Source organism: Dendrobates tinctorius, unplaced genomic scaffold, assembly GCF_039654945.1.
Source record: "Dendrobates tinctorius isolate UK_male_01 unplaced genomic scaffold, ASM3965494v1 ptg000184l, whole genome shotgun sequence".
Lineage (NCBI taxonomy): Eukaryota > Metazoa > Chordata > Amphibia > Anura > Dendrobatidae > Dendrobates > Dendrobates tinctorius.
In genome coordinates, this window is record NW_027361851.1 from 12,992,589 (window position 1) to 13,007,239 (window position 14,651).

A 14,651-nucleotide genomic window follows, 5' to 3' on the forward strand; every position below is an offset into this window, starting at 1 on the left:
GGAGGCTCCTGACCATGCTCCAACACTCGCACCCCACACAACAGAGTAGTTTAGCAAAGCCACATTGCGGCTCCCTGCTTGGAGTGTAGCAGAGCACCTTTGGTGGCTCCCTGCTGGGAACACTAAACGTGCTGGGAGACGGGTGGAGTTGAGAATACATAAAAGAGTGGGAAGGTTTAGAATTACAGGTCAGTCAGGGAGAGGAAGCCACTCAGAGAGGAGTGAGGAAAGAAGATCCCTGAGAGAGAGGGATGGAGGAAGGAGGTGCTGCAGCAGACCTGAGTGACCTGGGTCTGCTGGCACGGGAAAGGAAAGAAGAAAGACATTGAACTGTAACCTTATCTTCCATAAGAGAGAGAGATTAGAACAGAACAATGGAGTAAAAGGGAACAGAGAGGACGTGGGTTAGAGGAAGAACCCTGCCTAGAAGTTCTAAGCGCAAGGCTGGGGCCCGGTCCCCGAGGTTGTATGGACACTAATGGTTCTGCAGCAGACACCGGTGGAGTAGTGGGCTGTAAATGCACTACTCCCATCTAAGACTTGGGGACACAACAGCAACTTGGATAGTGAGCCGTGACTCAGGACTAGGGAGTCCCCGAAGCAGGCTACAGCTGTCTGCCGTACAAGTAGAGTTCTTGGGAACATCTGCCAGGAGGCACTCCAGTGTACCTCAGTACTGGGAGTACCTCACACTTAAAGGCGCTATAGAGGAGACGTTCAGAAAGGCACATGTTGGCGGAGCATTGGAAGGGAGCATTCCATCTTGCCTGGAGGTTGACTGAGTCCCTGACCCGGAGGACACGGCACGTAGGCAGGCACCTGTGTGTACTACAGACTGTGAGTAAAGCTTTGGAACTGCAAGCACTGGTGTCCTCCATTCATTCTTGCGCCAACGCATCCAGCCCTGTTACATCTGGGTACCAGCTTCTACACCGCTTGTGCCTCTCCTCTTCCCCCACATCTACACTGCCCTGGGGCTACAGCTCTACCTGTGGGGAGCTTCACCATCTTGGCTGCAACAAACCACCAGCACCAGAGGATCTGCATGCAGCGTCGGCCTAACATCTCACTTGCCGAACACCACAGGTGGCGTCACGAACTATTCATTCAAATCATTACATTCCCCCCATTACTTGGGCGCCCAGGGCCACGGACCGGGTCCCCGCTGCTGTGACACATCCCGCTGATACCGGCCCGGTACCGAGTACCCCACAGCCCTGGGAGGGCGACCCAGGTGGATGATCTCTAGTGGGGATATGATGTTGAACCCCTTTTGCCTTCCCAAAATCTAGAGGGTGTTTACTGAATACCCGCTCATACTCCTGGGTCACCTGATAAACCCCATTCTTTTGGTGTGTAGGGGTGGAGTCAGTCCCCACCTGCAGTTGCTGGCACCACTCCTCCAGCTGCTTTACAGAGCCATTGTCCTCCACCTGGTCGGATGAGACCAAGGGCTCTGCTGCCTGCATTGCATTATTACTGACAGTGAGCAGCTTAGCAACTGTGGCATACCAAGGTATTGTGGCCTCCTCCTCCCCACAATTCAAAAGGCGTACAGGTACTCTCCCTTTTCATACTTCAACTACCTCTCTGGCTGTCACGACAGTGGGCCTGCTATCAGAGTATACTGGCTCTACCAATGCCTGGTAATCCTTTCCTCTGAGACCTATAGCTGCCCGACACCAAATCAACCTTTCACATCTGGGGGGTATTGCAATGGGGAAAGTATCACTCACTCTGACGCTGCCAATTTCTCCGCCAGAGAGTTCTACCTGCTGTCTTTGCATCAGGGCCTTGATCTCCTTCTGCAGGACTCGTTGTTCACTGGAACCAGCAGTCTCAAGCACCTGTTGCAACAAGACAATAACCTCGGAAAGACAATTTTCAATTGCATTGGTACCAAGAGTCATGATTGGATAACATTCTCGTCGATCAATATCCACAACTATCAGACCTTGAGATTTTAGCTCTAGCCGACCCACTTTAACAGTAATTTCTTTACATTCTATCTGCGGCAAAGACTGACCATTACTGGCAACTACTGTCAGTTCATCAGTTGGGCCACAGGTAAGTTCAGAGTCAGCCCAATACCGCTTGTAAAGGATGTATGGCATAGTGGTCACCTGCAAGCCAGTGTCCAGCAAAGCGTTCATGGGGATGCTGTCAATCACCACTGGAAGGACTGGTCTCCCTCCAACATACTTGGCTCGTCAGTTCCTTGGGCCTTGTGGTCCTAGTCCTGGGGTTGGCCCTCTGCCCCAGGGGTTACTCGTTTAAAGGACAGAATCTTGCAAGATGACCTGCCTTGTGGCAGCGACGACAGATGGGACGTCTGTCCTGGTCATAGCGGTCGTTTTTCCACCCTCGGAGTGGCGGGGTTCTCCTCTTCCGGAGCCACGGGACATACTCTGGACTGGAGGCAAGCTAGATCTTCTCCTTGGAGAACACCTGCAGGGACTGCACCGTTTTAGTAAGTGTAGCCATACCTTTGGTCAACTCCTTGACCTGAAGACGTAGATCTGCATATGGGTCTTTATCCAGAGTCTGGGCATCAGCCTCCACAGGGATGGAAGGGAAAGATGTTGCTTCCTGGTGGTAGTTGATCGCTGGGCGCCTAGGGGGCGCTGGATGGTTGACAGTTGGTTCCTGCAGTACCCGAATAGCCCTTGTCCTTGAAATCAGCAAAGTCCAGGTCAGGGTTTTGTAGGGTTATGATGCGCAGCTGTGCTCTGTGGGTACTGGATATGAGTCCTTCAATGAACTGTTCCTTTAACAGTTTGTCTTCCTCTTTCACACTGTCAGGATCAATTTCCTTGATGGCTCACAGCGCCTCCTGCAGGTTAAGAGCATAGTCCCTTATATTGTCCTGCACTTTCTGTTTACACCAAAAGAACCTCATCTTGATTTCGGCTGCAGTGCGAGTGTCAAAGGTGCTTCTTAGCTTGGCCAAAATCTTTTTAACAGTCTCTTTGTCAGTGTCCTGCCAGGCTTTTACTTCTCTCTGTGGTGCACCAGTTAGCTGTCCAATAAGGATGTTCACCTTCTGGCTTTCAGATAGAGGATACACCTCAAGCAAACTGCACAGTCTCTCTTTAAATTCACTCAGGGTATGTGACTCACCCGAGTATTGCGGTAGCCAAGCCGCTCCCGGTATGTAGGGCACGGACAGCAGCATTATGAGGACCGCTGCGGTGGGCGCTGAGGGGTTTGCGGGAGCGCCCGCCGATGCATTGCCGTTGTCCTCAGACATTTTCTGTCCCAACTAGTTAATGTGAGCCAGGCCGCGGGGTTGCGCTGGCTTACCGGATGCCGCTCCTCGGCTGGATCAGGGGACGCCGGAACTGCAGGCCTCAGCTTCTCCCTTCTCGCGCGCTGTACTCTTCCCGCACGGTACTTCACTGCTTTGCGCTCTCGGGCAGGCTCCTCCCACGAAGGCCCGCCTCATTTGATTCCCGCGCGCGCCAATCAGCTGGATAATGGCGGCAATGGCGCCAACAGTCTTTTGCACAAACACAGTCATTGGCACACAGGACCCAGGGATACCGGGCTTCGTAATCCTGTTCGTGATGCCAAAAATGGGTCGCCCTCCCAGGGCTGTAGGGTACTCGGTACCGGGCCGGTCTCTCAGATGGGAATGTCACAGCAGCGGTGACCCAGTCCATGTAAAAGGGGTTGAGTTGGGAATAAAGTTTTTAGATGAATGATTCGTGACGCCACCTGTGGTGTTTGGCAAGGGAGGTGTTAAGCCGACGCTGCATGCAGATCCTCTGGGACTGATGGTGTAGCGCAGCTATGATGATGTAGCCCTCCACAGGCAGGGCTGTAGTCCCAGGGCAGTATAGATAAAGGGTTAGGAAGAAGGTGCAGTGTTTGGCACAGAGATGTAGCAGTGCTGAGGATGTTGCAGGAAGGAGGCAAGGACACAACAGGTTGCAGTTTCTATACCTTTACTTGGCAAACGCAGTGCAGGGTCCTGGTTACAGATGGCACAGGAGCAGGCTAGCCTGGAAGCAACTCAGGGATCTCTCTATCAGATTGGCTGTGTAGTCTCCTTCCTAGCGCTGGTTTGAGGTACATCCAGTACTGTGTTACACTGAAGTTCCTCCTTCTTATCTTCTCTTAGAACTACCTCGTATGGCAGACAGCTGTAGCCCTCTATCTCTCTTGGCTCACCAGTCGCTGTTGTGCCTCCGAGTCTTAGGTGGGAATAGAGCATTTACAGCTTCCTATTTCTCTGGTTTCTGTTGCAGGACCTTCAGTATCCATACAACCGTGGAGACCAGGCTCCAGATCATGCGCTATCTCTTGGAGGGAGCTCTCTGTCCTCGGCTCAACCTCCAGCTTCTCTCCACACGTCTACACTCATTGCCCTCCTCGCACTAACTCCTATTTTCCCTCCTGGCCCTCAGAGTGCGCTCCTCCCCCAATCCTGGTTCAGAGCTCCCTCTGCTGGCCTGGAGTGGGAACGTGTTGCATGTAAGTGATTGACTGTTAGAGAGACCCTTCCTTGCTTCCAAGCATGACATCACCCTCCCTGGAGGAAAGCAATGCCATTGTGGCGACCATACTCCTGGGGGCACCACATATGTATTTTACATGTGCGTCAGGTTAGGCTAGTAAAGAGTAAACCAGATTTATTTGTACTGATTTTACTACGGGGGAGGGGGGCGCCATTTTGCAGTTCGCCTCAGGCAGCAGAGAAACTAGGTTCACCCCTGGCTTCAAGTGTGGCATTTCTTGTTTCAAGCCACTGATGACCAATAGATAACGCCAGAAGCATCTTACCTGGGCCAAGGAGAAAAAAAACTGGATTGTAGCTCAGTGGTCCAAGGTTTTGTTTTCAGATGAAAGTAAATTTTGCACTTCATTAAGAATTCAAGGTCCTAGAGTCTGGAGGAAGATCAGAGAGGTACACAATCCAAGATGTTTGAGGTTTAGCGTGAAGTTTCCACAATCAATGATGGTTTGGGGAGCCATGTCATCTGCTCGTGTAGGTCCAGCATGTTTTATCAAGACCAAAATTAGTGCAGCCGTCTACCAGGAAATTTTAGAGCACTTCTAGCTTCCCTCTGCCGACAAGCTTATTGGAGATTGAAATTTCATTCTCCAGCAGGACTTGGCACCTGTCCACACTGCCAAAAGTACCAATACCTGGTTTAAAAACAACAGTATCACTGTGCTTGATTGGCCAACATAGAGAATCTATGGGGTATTGTCAAGACTAAGATGAGAGACATCAGACCCAACAATGCAAATGAGCTGAAGGCTGATATCAAAGCAACCTGGGCTTTCATAATAGCTCAGCAGTGCCACAGGCTGATTGCCTCCATGCCATGCCACATTGATGCAGTAATTGATGCATTTACTGAACATACAGTTCAGTAGGCCAACATTTCGGATTTTAAAATAATTTTTCAAGCTGGTGTTATAAAGTATTCTAATTTACTGAGATAATGACTTTTGGGTTTTCATTGGCTGTAAGCCATAATCATCAACATTAACAGAAATAAACACTTGAAATAGATCACTCTGTTTGTAATGACTCTGTATAATATATGAGTTTCACTTTTTGCATTGAAGAACTGAAATAAATTAACTTTTTGCTGATATTCTAATTTAATGAGAATCACTTGTATAAGAAATGTAAGAAGGTGGATCCAGGCAACTACTATCCAGGTAAGCCTGACATCAGTAGTGTGCAAAATTTTTGAGGGCATTATAAGAGATGAACTGCAGAGTTATATTGCAGAGAATAATATAATAACTGACAACCAGCATGGATTCATGAAGAATAAGTCGTGTCTAACCAACATGTTGGGTTTCTATGAGGAGGTAAGTGCTTATCTGGATGTTGGTAATGTGGCTGATGTGATTTATCTGAACTTTGCAAAGGCTTTTGATACTGTTCCACATAACAGCCTTATACTGAATCTCCGTAAGCAGGGACTGGGGGAAACTGTATGCAGATGGATAAGGAAATGGCTAAATGATAGGAAACAAAGAGTTGTCATTTAATGATGAGCGAATTTGTTTGAAAAACGATTGCCAAACATAACTTCGGCACTAATATGGCACATTCGGAATCGTGATTGTAAATATGAGTAAAATGTTATAAAATCGGAAAAAAATTAACATTCAGTAAAAAAAGTAAATATTTTCGTTGCCACTAAAGTATTTTCAGCAGTTTGGTTACAATGATGGTGGTGTATCATGAGCGTAGGGCACTTGTTTTATGATGGTATGAGGTTGCAGAGCTCCGAGGCTTATAATCTGTATTTTTTTTTCTAACTTTATGAGTGCACATTGCGGCTAGCCTATCAGGGCACAGGAAACATCACAAGAAGGGTCGTTTTAGTTTTCTCTAATTATTGTACTGTTGTTAACGAATGCTGTTACTTATGACTGTTGTGTTTGAAACTGTTAAATTGTAAAGAGCTGCGGAATATGTTGGCGCTATATAAATAAAGATTATTATTATGAGGTGCATCCCATTTGGTTTTTTCTACTTTTCCTTGCCTGTCATACAACTAGTGTTCTTTGTCCTTCACACATGAGCTTTCTGTGTACCTTGCTCATCCTAGCCGCATACTATTATATATGTGATAATTTGTGGATTTGTCTATTAATAAAATTCATCATATTTTTATATTAATTTTTTGGACTTTGACTCCATGAATTTTTGTAGGATTTATGATTTTTGGAGTGTTCTTGTATGTTGAAATTAGTCCACTAAAAACAGGCATATGGCCATTATGATCAATTAATATGTGTCAGTGGATGTTGTTTTCATGCCTGCTGTTTTTGACTGATCTCAGAGAATGAGCACACCACAACTTTCTCAATCCACAATAACATCTCTACCTGCACCTACCTCACTTTTCAGCAGTTGGTCCTGTTCACCATACTCCACCCTCTCTCAACAATGCAGCCAGCCCACGGACCCACATTTGTGGTCACATAAAAGATTGTTTCCTCCTACACATGACAAAGCTAAGAAGTTGAACTCCACCATCTCCAATCTGTTGACCATGGAAATGCTGCCTTTCTACCTGGTAGATACAGATGGTTTCCAAAAGCTGACGGCTGTCACAGTCCCCTAGTACCAGTTGACCAGTCGCCATTACTTTTCTAAGAAGGCTGTGCCTGCGCTACACCAGCAAGTCACAGACAACATCACCCATCCTTGACTAAATCTATGTCTGACAGGTTGCATTTCACTACAGACTCTTGGACGAGTAAGCATGGCCAAGAGCATTATATCTCACTGATTGGGCACTGGGTGACTCTGCTGGCTGTGGAGGCAGGCACTGCTCCACAAGTCTTGGAATCCCTAAGACATGCAAGATAAACCTCTATATTTCACACTTCCTCCACTGCTTCTGCCTCCTCCTTTGCCCTCAACCTCTGCCTTAATGAGACATGCGTTCAAACAGTGCAGAGCGAATCTCGACCACCTCCGTACTGCGCAGCCAGGGGTTACCGCAATCAGACATTGTTAAAATGTATATGCCGTGGAGATCACAGTATACAGCTGAAGAGTTGTGGACAGCTCTCCAGGCCGAGTTTGCGCAATGGCTGTCTCCGCTGAACCTGCATCCAGGGAAGGTCGTGTTCAATAACGGTGTGAACCTGGTGGTGGCCCTTCGCCGAGGCAAGCTCACACACGTGCCTTGCATGGCTCACGACCTCAACCTGGTGTACAGCGTTTTCTCCGTTACTATCCTGGCCTGGGTGAGCTGCTGAAGAAAGCATGGAAGCTGTGCGCTCACATCTGCAGTTCTCACCCTTCAGGTCATCGACTTACATTGATACAGAGGTCCATGCTAGTTAACAGGTTGATATGTGATGTGCCATCATGGTGGAATTCCACTCTGCACATGCTGCAGCGACTATGGCAGCAGCAACGAGCCCTTATGCAGTATGTCATATCATAGAGCCTGGTACAACACGGTACTGACCTGGCGCATATCATTTTTATGGAGTAGGCACAGATTAACCCCTTTACCCCAAGGGTGGTTTGCATGTCAATGACCAGGCCATTTTTTCCAATTCTGACCACTGTCCCTTTATGAGGTAATAACTCTGGAACACTTCCATGGGTCCTGGTGATTCTGACAATCTTTTCTCATGACATGGTGTGCTACATGATAGTGGTAAAGTTTCTTTGATATGACTTGTGCTTGTTTGTGAAAAAATGGAAAATTGGTGAAAATTGTGAAAATTTCACAATTTTCTAACTTTGAATTTTTATGCCCTTAAATCACAGAGATATTTCACATAAAATACTTAATAAGTAACATTTCCCACATGTCTACTTTACATAAGCACAATTTTGGAACCCAAATTTTTTGTTAGGAAGTTATAAGGCTTAAAATTTGACCAGCGATTTCTCATTTTTACAACACTATTTTTTTCAGGGACCACATCACATTTGAAGTCACTTTGAGGGGTCTCTAACAGAAAATACCCAAACTTGACACCATTCTAAAAATTGCACCCCTCAAGGTGCTCAAAACGACATTCAAGAAGTTTATTAATGTTTAAAAAAATGAACATTTAACTTTTTTTCACAAATTTACTTGAGATCCAATTTGTTTTATTTTACCAAGGGTAACAGGAGAAATTGGACCCCAAAAGCTGTTGTACAATTTGTCCTGAGTACGCTGATACCCCAAATATGCAAGTAAACCATTGTTTGGGCGCATGGCACAGCTCGGAATGGAAGGAGCGCTGTTTGACTTTTCAACACAAAATTGACTGGAAATGAGATGGGACCCCATGTCGCATTTGAAGAGCCTCTGATGTGCCTAAATAGAGGAAACCCCCACAAGTGACATCATTTTGGAAACTAGACCCCTAAGAAACTTATCTAGATATGTTGTGAGCACTTTTAACCTCCAAGTGCTTCACAGAAGTTTATAATGTGGAGCCGTGAAAATAAAAAATCATATTTTTTTCCACAAAAATGATCTTTTTGCCCCCAATTTTTATATTCCCAAGGGTAAAAGGAGAAATGGGACCCCAAAAGTTGTTGTGCAATTTTTCCTGAGTGCGCTGATACCCCATATGTGGGGGTGAACCACTGTTTGGGCACATGGCAGAGCTCATAAGAGAAGGAGCACAGTTTTACTTTTACAATGCAGAATTGGCTGGAACTGAGATCAGACGCCATGTCGCCTTTAGAGAGCCCCTGATGTGCCTGATGTGCCTGAACAGTGGAACCCCCAATTTAAACTCCAACCCTAACCACAACATACCCCTAACCCTAATGCCAACCTAACCATAACCCTAACCACAAACCTAACCCTAACACACCCCTAACCCTAATCACAACCCTTACCCTAATCTTAACCCTAACCCTAATTTCAACCCTAACCCTAATCCAAACCCTAACCCCAACTCTAGCCCCAACCCTAACTTTAGCCCCAACCCTAACTTTAGCCCTAACACTAACGGGAAAATCAAAATAAATACATTCTTTTATTTTATTATTTTTCCCTAACTAAGAGGGTGGTAAAGGAAGGTTTGATTTAATATTTATAGTGGGTTTTTATAGCGGGTTTTATGTTTGGCAGCTGTCACACACTAAAAGACGCTTTTTATTGCAAAAAATTGTTTTTGTATCACCACATTTTGAGAGCTATAATTTTTCCATATTTTAGCCCACAGAGTCATGTGAGGTCTTGTTTTTTGTGGGACAAGTTGACGTTTTATTGGTGCCATTTTCAGGAACATGACTTTTTTGATCACTTTCTATTTCAATTTTTAGGAGACAGAATGAGCAAAAACCAGTAATTCATGAATATCTTTGGGGGGGCGTTTACACCATTCCGCATGTGGCAAAATTGATAAGGCAGTTTTTTTCTTTGGGTCAGTACGATTACAGGGATACCTCATTTATATTTTTTTATGTTTTAGCACTTTTATATAATAAAAACTATTTTATAGAAAAAATAATTGTTTTTGCATCGCTTTATTCTGACAGATATAACTTTTTTATTTTTTCGCTGATGATGCTGTATGGTGGCTCATTTTTTGAGACACAAGATGACGTTTTCAGTGGTACCATGTTTATTTATATCCACGTGTTATTCCACTTTTTGTTCGGCAGTATGATGATAAAGCATTGTTTTTTTGCCTTTTTTAAGGGGTTCACTAAAGGGGTTAACTAGTGGGACAGTTTTAATGTTTAATTTTTTTTCATTCAAATATTTATATAGTGATCAAATAAATATTGATTTTTTATTATTATTATTATTATTATTTAATATTTTTACAATTATTTTTAAAATTTTTTTATTTCATTCTAAGCTTTAGACTTTGTCCCACTTTGGGACACTCATTTTGTGCAGGCTGTTCGCTTCTATAGCATGCAGATCTGCATGCTATAGAAGCTGTCAGCACTCCAGCTTCTATTACACTGACCTGAGAAACTTCCTGGTCATCAATGCGCATGACAGGAATTGTCTCGGTCTGGAGACCCAGATGTTGTCATGACAACATCGGGTCTCCATGGCAGCGAATGGGACCCCACCTCATGCCGCGGGGTCGCCGATCCAAAGGTAGAGGGGCTGTCAGCCTCTCTGTCAGCTCCGGAATGCTGCAATCATGTTTGATCACAGTGTTCTGGGAGTTAAAGTGCCGGGAGCAGTCCGTGACTGCTTCTGGCACTTAGTGCCGGGTGTCCGCTGTGAGAATCAGCGGACACCCGGCCGCGATCAGCCGAGCACCCCCCCTCCGAGTGCGGCTGATCACACATGACGTACTATCCTGTTCATGGGCATACGGGCCCAGGGCACATGGACAGGATAGTACATCTAATGTCAGAAAGGGGTTAAGGACCTCTGCACCTTTCTGCACAGTTTCGAAATGGCTACTGAGATCGTTAGCGCTGACGACTATGCAATCAACAACACTATTACGATTATCTATATGCGTGAGCAGACTGTGATGTACTGTGTACGATTCCTATAGTGTCTTGTGCTTGGGTGCGAGGAAAACACAGGAGACACAGGTGTGATTAGGAAGGACTTGTATTACTTCATACAAGTAAGCAAAAGGGTTCACACAGCTTGGCAGGAGACACAGCAGGCCAGAGTAAACTTTAAGCACAGCAGAATTTCCACAACAGGTTCATGGTCTCTCTGTTATTTCCCTAGGAGCTGTGGATTTAGCAGGCAGCAGATTTCCAGTGTCCACAAGTGTTTCAAAGTTCATCAGCAGGAGATGTCTGGAGTACCAAGTCCAAGACTTCCAGGAGCCCGGTCACAGGCTAAGGCTAGTTTCACACTAGCATTTATTCCACGCAGCGTACGGCGCCGCTAAGCCTCGACCCCTGCCGGCTCCCTGCCCGCCCCATCCAGTCATCGCCGCCTACTATCGCACATGGACGCTTGTGATCTGCGCACCCTATCTTTAGCATTTACCATTCCATCTGTACATTAGTCTGGGGACGAAAAGCAGAAGAAACCCAGTCCATGTCCTGGCGCTGCACCCAGGTCTGCCACTGTTACACCCGGTCCCTGTTCTGGCGCTGCATCCACATCTGCCGCTCCCCCCCATTCAAATCACTCACCTCGTGCCTTGCACGCTGTCCCTGGGCAGCAGACGGCTCCCTGTGTGTCCCGTGCTGCTTCTCAGTGTTCAGTTCTTTCCCCTTCTCCCACCTCCTGGCGTCCTGTCAGCAGGTCTTCAACTAAAGCTATTAGGGCACGCATGCGCGCTCCCCTGGCTTCTTAAAGGGACAGCGTGCATTTTTCAAAATGGGCATTTATCCAATGGCAGCACACTGGCTGCTATTTCTGGCCTCTCCTCCATAGGGAGAGCGCCAGAGTAATGAGTATCAATCATTGCTACATTCAGTTCTGTTGCTAACCTGTCTGCGCTGTGTTAGCCGTCTCTGTGCATTTTCTCATGCTATATGTCTCCACAGAAATATCTGTATCCTGATAACCCTGGTTATATCTGCAACCATCTGAGCGAAAGCCATCCCGTTCCACCAACAGCCATCCGAGTCCGAGGACTGTGTCAAAGTCACTGGAACCAGCTACTTACCAAATACCCGGATCCAGGACCCATCTCATTACGGACTCTGCTGTCATTTCTGTTATCCCTTTTGGTCCCGCTGGGACAGCTGCCACGTGTCCGGGGTCTAACTGGAAGTAGCACCTGTGTCCTCCGGGTATTCCATTCTGGTCCTGTCTGAGGGGACTTACTACAGGTAGTCGGGGCTCACTAGTCACGCCCCCTTCAGAGCCCTCCGGACCGTGGTCCCGAGGTTCCACTTTAAAAATAAAAAACGAATGTGAACTTCACCATCTCTGCCTCCGCTTCCATTCGTTACAATGAAAAGTGTCAAAGAGACGTTTATGGTTATTGGACAGTGAGGTGATGAGGGTGTTGAAATAGGTTTGTTTGGAGAGGTGAAGGGCGGTGTTGTATGTTCTACACATAAACTTATAATGGATGAAATCTTCAGGTAGGTTGGATTTTCTCCACAGACGTTCGGCGCACCTGGAGCACCGCTGCAGGAAGCGTGTTTGCAGGGTGTGCTAGGGTTGTCGCCATCTGTGTCGTGTTGTTCTATATATATAGGAGGTGAAATTTCATCCAGGGCACTTTGAAGTGTTTCATTGTAATGCTTCAGTGCAGAATCAGGACATGAGAGGGAGGAGATAGGGGCCAATGATGACTGCAAGTTCTTTATAAGTTTCTGGGTGTTAATGGCCTGTATGTTTCTATAAGTATGGACAGTGGGGGTGACCTGAACAGGATGGCAGTTCTTGATAGAGAATGAAAGAAGGTTGTGGTCAGAGAGTGGGCGAGGGGAGTTTGCAAAATCATCCACTGCACAAAGCCGAGAGAAGACCAAATCAAGGGAGCTTCTGTCTTCATGCTTTGGAGAGTTAGTATGCTGCAAGAGGCTGAAAGAGGAGGTTAGAGATAAAAGGTGAGAAGCAGACGGGGAGAGGGGAAGAGCAATGGGGATGTTGAAATCGCCCACGATGAGGGTGGAGATGTTACAGGAGTGAAAATTTGGAAGCCAGGTGGCAAAATGATCCAGGAACTGATGGGAGGGGCCGGGAGGACGATACACCACTTCCAGGCAATAATTCAATTGGAGAATCATATGGACGGTGAAGGGGAAGCTGGTGAGCATTTTTCTTGTTGCACAAATCCGCATAGTCCCGGTATACAGCTGGTAGTTCAGGGACTGACATCATTCCTTTAGGAACAGAGCAAGCTGAAACTTCTGGACTCATCTGTTTTTCCGGAAAGTGTAGTTCCTTGGTCTCCCAGTTAATTGTAGGGTTCTGAGCCTGCAGCCATGGAAGCCCTAGAATAATGGGAAAGTGGGGAGAAGAGATAAGCATAAAAGACAGTTTCTTCTGATGATCTTTACCCATAAGGACCTTCAAAAGCTCCGTTTCCTGATCCACTGGTCCAGAGGTCAGCAGGGAGCCATCCACAGTCTACATCTGTACTGGAGTAGCCTTCTTCACTGAACGTATCCCATGTTTCAGAGCAAAGGAGATATCAATAAAATTGCTGCTTGCCCCTGAGTCGATCATAGCAAAGCTAGACACCCAGACCGAGTCAACCCAGAGTTTGATGGAAAGGAATCAATGAGAATTGTTCTTCTTACAGCTCAGCTGGGACACAGCTGAGGAAACTTGAAAAATTGCAGCGTTTACACAGTCGCCGGCCTCAGAACTAACGGAGTTTAAGTCCGAGAAATCAATATCTAAGGCTGCAGATCTGGAGCCTGAGGCTCGGACATGACAGATCTCCTCTTGCAACACTCACAGTGAATGACTGCTGCAGAAGTGTTACGAGAACAGCAGGGGCAGTTGATAATGAAGTGCCCTGGCTTACTGCAGTAGAAACATAGATTTTCCTTTAGGTGATAAGTTGAGCGAAACGGGTCGAAAAAATTGAAAAGTCGCCGACTTTCGCCAAAGTCGGGTTTCATGACACAAAACCTGATCTTAGCGTGAGGTTGGCCACGAGGTCGGCGACTTTAGCGCCAAAGTCGCGTTTCAAAAGATGCTTGAGCGCCCTTTTTGCAGCCAATCATGAAGAACGGACACTGGGCAATGTGATGACATAGGCAGCGGTCACCACCATATTGGAGAAGGGTATGCAAGTGATTGGCTTGCTTTGTGGGGCGTCACAGGGGGTATAAAAGGGCGGGAACGCCGACCGCCATGTTACTCATGCTGATCTCAGAATAGGGATAGCTGCTGCTGATTCTGTAGGGAGAGTGTTAGGCAGGGAAGAAGATACCAAAAACTGATTCTGCTGCTAGCGATTTTGCCTGTACAACACACCAGTCACTGTGCAGTGCAAGGGGAGGCTATATTTTGGTGCATCAGCTCTGTTGGTTATTAGGCTGCCTTTTAAGGCTACCTGATAGCTGCATTGCTGTGTGCCCACTGCTGAGCAAACTGCTTTTTTCAAAGAAATCCAGATTTTATTGTTGTCAGGAGCCCCGCGCTGCACTTGCTCACTGACTGAGCCAGTGCGGGTGTCCTGAGTACAAAGACAGTGCTCAAAGATACCTGTGGAGCAGGGCAACAGCGATGATGATGCGTGCTTCAGAGTATCAGGACCTGAAGCACATGACTGCTGGGGGCGTGACCTAAGCTCCA